Source organism: Carassius auratus, chromosome 21 (genome assembly GCF_003368295.1).
Source record: "Carassius auratus strain Wakin chromosome 21, ASM336829v1, whole genome shotgun sequence".
Lineage (NCBI taxonomy): Eukaryota > Metazoa > Chordata > Actinopteri > Cypriniformes > Cyprinidae > Carassius > Carassius auratus.
In genome coordinates this window covers 2,509,928-2,515,927 of record NC_039263.1, presented here as the reverse complement: position 1 = coordinate 2,515,927, position 6,000 = coordinate 2,509,928, and positions in this window count along the sequence as shown.

The window sequence follows — 6,000 nt, the reverse complement described above, 5'->3', positions numbered from 1 at the left end:
GTGGAGTTGTGCAGATTGCATGCACGGAGCAAACATCGGAAAAGAGGGAGAAGAGGAGGCCTGCATCGGAGACTTAAAATCCTCAGGCTCGATAACCGCCATAAGCTACCCCCACTCCCCACAATCCTGTTGTCAAACGTGCAGTCATTAAGACACAAGACAGACGAGCTGGAAGCTTGGATCAAGAGCAAACCCGGTATAAGAGACACTTGTCTTCTCGCCTTCTCGGAAACATGGCTAAGGGAGTTAGACCGGGACGAGGACCTGATTATGAATGGGTTTGGTAGCCCAATTCGCCTGGACCGAGACCCGATGACAACTGGGAAAAGTCGGGGAGGAGGAGTGTGCCTCTACGTAAACAAAAGGTACTGTAACACTGTAGTAGTGAGAGAAAGAATATGCACTTCGGATATTGAATTGTTGACAATGTCTCTCCGGCCGTTCTATTTACCTCGAGAGTTCCAACAATTGTTTTATACGCTTGTGTACATTCATCCGCGAGCCAATGCTTCAATTGCAGCGCAAGTTATCGCTGATGTCACTCACAGACTGGACTCTATTTGCCCAGAGGACCCCAAGTTTTTTATAGGAGATTTTAACCACTGTACTTTAGACAAGACCTTAAGATCATATGAACAGTATATAACTTGTTCTACAATGCAGAGGAACACCACTTTAGATCTATGTTATGGTTCAGTAAATGGAGCCTATAGCTCTATGGCTATGCCACCACTTGGTGCCTCCTACCACAACAGTATTTATTTGATGCCTGTGTATAAGCCCACGTTCAGACGCCTTGAGCGTGAGGAAAAAAACATAAAACTTTGGACAGAAGACAGCATTTCCTCTCTACAGGGGTGTCTGGAATGTACTGATTGGACTTGTTTTTATGACACTTGTAATGATATTAATGAACTTACAGAAACAACGTCTGCCTATGTCAAATATTGTGTTGATATGATTATTCCATCTAAAAAAGTGGTCATTTATCCTAATAACAAGCCTTGGTTAACGAAGGAATTGAAAAGTGTTATCAACAGGAAAAAAAGACATTCTATTTAGGAGACCTGGTAGAGAAAAAAGCTGTCTCAAGAGAAGTCAAAAATGAAATAAGGAAAGCAAAAAGCCAATACAAGAATAAAATTGAAAATCAATATAATAGTGGGGATTTAAAGGCAGCCTGGCAAGGCATTAAAACCATGGCAGCCATTAATCAGCCTGTGTGTAGAACAGGGCAACCAATAAAATTGAGTGGTATATATGACGGCGATTTGCCAGATATTTTTAATAAATTTTTCTGTAGGTTCGAAAGGTCCTTCTCAGATAGCCTAGTCACACTGAGAGAGACGTGGAAGCCTCAGAGAGGGATAAAAATACAACAGGAAAAAGTCACAACACTACTTAAAAGTATAAAAATAGGCAAGGCTCCCGGTCCTGACGCAATCTGTGGGCGTACACTCCATTATTGTGCTGAGCAGCTTAGTGAGGCTTTTACAGTTATCTTTCAAAAATGTGCTGATAGTGGGGATATACCTGATTTATGGAAAACATCAACAGTAATACCCATCCCAAAAACAACATTTCCTAAAGACCTCAATGATTTTAGACCAATTGCATTAACTTCCCTGGTCATGAAATGTTTTGAAAAGATCTTGAAGGACACAATCATCCCCCTAACTGTAGACAAATTAGATCCTCTACAGTTCGCATATCAAGCGGGCAAGGGTGTAGAGGATGCAAAACTTTTTATTCTTGACAAGGTGTATAAACATCTTGAGAAACCTGCATCATATGTAAGAATTTTATTTGCTGACTTTAGTTCAGCTTTTAATAAAATGCAGCCTCACATTCTGATTGAACGATTAGCTTCATATTTTAAGTTACCTGAGCAGATCCTATTACTCATCTTAAACTTTTTAACAAATAGAAGGCAGCAGGTCTGTGTAAATGGAAATATGTCATCTGTTATGATATCAAACACAGGCTCTCCTCAGGGCTGTGTGCTCTCTCCCCTTCTTTTCATATTATACACCGACAACTGCAGGTCATCTTGGGAGAACAGCTACTTAGTGAGGTTTTCAGATGACACAGCCCTGTTGTCCCTTTTACAGGGCAACCAACCTGATCATAGCAGTGCCCTTGAGGAGTTTGCTAGATGGTGCGATGACAGTCTCCTTGACTTAAATGTGTCAAAGACTAAAGAATTGATAATAGATTTTAGGAAGGTTAGTGACGACCCTAAACTGAGTGTAATACACAATGAAGGTGTTCAAGTGGTTCAAACATACAAGTATTTGGGCACAGTATTTGACTCACACTTGAATTTCAGAGAGAACACTGATAGCATTATTAAGCGAGCAAACCAATGAATATACCTACTGAGGAAGTTGAACTCCTTTGGGGTTTGTAAAAAATTTTTATGTACATTCTATCAGGCATTCATTGAGAGTCTATTAACTTTTTCTTTCTTGGGTTGGTTTAATGGTTTAGCTGTGAAAGACAAAAAGAGTTTGAATGACATTGTTAAAGCATGCTCAAAAATTACTGGTACCCAATTAAATGATCTCTGTTCTCTCTGGAAAAAAAGAGTGGTCCAAAAAGCAGATAGAATACTGTGCCAACCAGATCATGTGCTCAGGTATGGATTTGTGCTCATGCAGTCAGGTCGGCGGTATTATGTGCCAATACGGAAAACGAATCGTTATGCAAACTCATTCCTTCCCTCTGCTATAAGATTCTTGAATGAGAACTCATAACTACATAAATGGCTCTTGGATTCCACTGCTTTGTTCTGTCACTGGCAGGTGAATGTGTGTGTTGTGCTGTATGTGTGTGTCAGGGTGTGATCGTTGTATACATTTTTTACTTATAATCCTTATATTATTGTGTGCTAATACCTTATTGGATGGGTTGGCTGTAGAACTGAATTGCCCCTTTGGGGACTAATAAAGATATCTGATATCACAATTTTAATACCTCCCTAGAGAGGAGAGGCCCCCTGCTTGATTTATTCTAAAGAAAGGCCCTGTATGTCTGACCATGTGTTTCTCATCAGTTTTGTACATTCCAGCACGTAGGCAACTTTCTATTAGATTTTAGACCCATAAGATTTTAATAGAATAATAACTAGCAGCAAAAATGGCTAGATTCACATTGATTACTTGATTAATTAAAACCTTACTAATAAAAATCTTCCACATATTCTCCCCTTTGAGACTTAATAAGTCTCATATTTGATTATTCTTATCCAGAGTGCTACTCCATAATCCAGTCATATTAGTTACACTATCTAGTGACTAAATAAGTCACATTGTATTATCCCCAGTGACTAGATTATGAAATTCCACTCTGAGGGATTACTGGACCAAACATCTCTCTCCTAATTTGACAAGGAGTGAGTAAAAGATCCAGTCTCCCCAATTCCTTCTTTAATAGTAAACAATGTTATAAGCATGAACATGCAATTGGTTCAGCATTTGCCTGGTTATCACAGTTATGTATAAAAGGCATAAAAATACATACATCACACATTGAATATCACAAGATTATAAGAGTTGATCTTCAGTTTAGATACCTTATGTATCAATTCCCCATTATCTTGACATCTTTGAATTTAATTTGCTTAACTGTGGCTTTGACTCGTGACCTCAATATAGGAAGTATACATTAAAATAGTAAATCTCCTGTCAATAATGCAATTCCTAAAAACTTTCCCAATTTAATTATAAACTATGCTCCCCATGCTCCTAACTTTAAATCAAACCAGTCTTACATTTTATTATCTTTTCCAACATTTTCTTTATCTACCATTCTTAGTCTTTTCAATTTGATCATTACTTCATTAAATGCTCCTTCTATAAATACAGCATTGTCCCCCAGACATAACACATACTTTTCCTTCTTCAATTTTCAAATAATCTCGAGCTTTTCTACTTTGCTTTTTTCATTCTATTTGTTGCATTCAATTGCTCTATTCTCCCTTCTATCCTTCCTACATCCATATTTCCCTTCTCATAACCTTCAACTTCTTGATCTGACATTTCTTGACATTATCTTTCCATTTTTTCTTTTCTATTTGTTGGCTCATATCTGCTGCCAAGTATTTTGATCTCAGTAGCAGTCCCATCACTCTCTCATTCCATCTTCACCAGGGAGACTCTTTGCGAGTCGTTGCAGTGGTCTTTCCCTCGTTGGCAAGGGTGGGTCGTTACTAGCACGCCCTTCATCCCTCACTTCATGCTGTGTGGAGTTGTTGAATCTGGTTGGTGTATTTTAAGGATAGAGATGTGAACTCAGGTGTCACTCTGTAACCGTTTTGCTGATTAATGCAAGGCTCTCTTGAGATCATTACTGCACCCTCACTGGTTCTCTTTGATGGAGCGAAGCATTCCTTGGTCTTACTAGAACTGCTGTCACCTGTAAATGGAAAACTTAAGAATTTTTTGTTAGTGTTATCAAGCATGCTAATTTGTTCATCTTGCTAGTCGTCCTTCTTGGTGTGACCTGTGGAGATGTAATGTGGGTTGAGGGCTGTCTTGGCCCCTTTTTGAGTTTTCACAAATTCAGTGCTGTCTTTATAATGAGAAAAGGGTGAATACCCATTTGTTTATAATATAACAAAGAATTTGGTTTTACTCCGTTATCGGCATACTTACTATTGTTAAATTCATTTCAATTTTATTCTCAACAATTTGCTTATTCAGTTATCTCTTTGTTTTGTAAACTGAGTTCCACTAGATTAATGGATAATTTATCTAAGCCTATCTTGCTCCGTAGCATAGGCCTTTTGACCTGGAAAACACTCAACCCACTTTATTTTAACATTTAGAAAGACAATATTTTATCCTTTTGACACAGAATCAGCTCCATAATGTTATGCTGAAAAGAAAGTTAAATGTTGGGTAGACAGAGCAAGCTTGCTTTGCTCAGCTCTGCCTTCCCATGTTATACGCTGCGCATGTGTGGCACTGTTTTTCTTTCTGCCACAACAAAGACCCAGGTACAGACCAGGAAACTTAACCAAATTCATCCATGGTCATTATTTTACTGGGCATAAGTTTGCCCTGTGGGCCCACATTCAAATTTGTATACAGCTGTTTTGTCAAATTGACTGAATTGCCTCAGTGTCTCGTCAGACACTTACTTTCATGCCATACAACACCATCATTCATACTTTTTCACACACTTTCACTCCCCTTTTTGGCCAAAAACTTGCATGCAACTGGGCAACCTCAGTCACCATAAAGTTTAGTGTAACACCACTGTATAAACCTCTTTTTCCTTCTTTCCTTTCTTTTTCCAAAATCTAATAGATTGATTTGTTTAGAATATTGGGCCTAGGCATTGGGCATTTGAGAGAGCCAATTATCATTTCTCAAATGTCACTTGTTCGTCTAATTTAAAGTTTAGTCAAATACTTTTTTGTTATTGCTCATGAGCAACTCTGAGAAGAGGATTGGAGATCTCTGTAAATCTAGGATCCATGGCCATCAACATTTCCATCTTGTTATCCCCAGTGATGACAGTATATGTGATTTCATGATTTTGGAAATAATTTTTTTATTCATTATTATTTTATTCAGTTTTACCTTAGAAAATTACCTTTAAACAAAATGGAGTGACCAATATTTCTATTTTTTCAACCATATATATTTTTCCTATTATTCATCAAGATACCCTTTTTTATTTATGTATTTATTCTCTTTTCCCAAAAGGGTTCAGCATTGTTGTCAAGTATTTAGTTGTGCATTTTCCCCTAGTTGGTTAATGAAACAGCCTTACTCTGCCAAATCCAGCTCCGTGTTTATCTGATTGGTGAGTCAAGTACTCACTTCTGTCTGTCAAAATTATTTTTTCTTTAAGACATAAGGCTGGACTGGAACCTATTGAAAAGCAGATTGAGAGAGTTACAGAATTTAAAGAAGTGCTGTGAGACCAGTGAATAATCAAGATATAGTTAATAAAATAATGAAATAAATAATTAACATTTGAAGCAGTCTC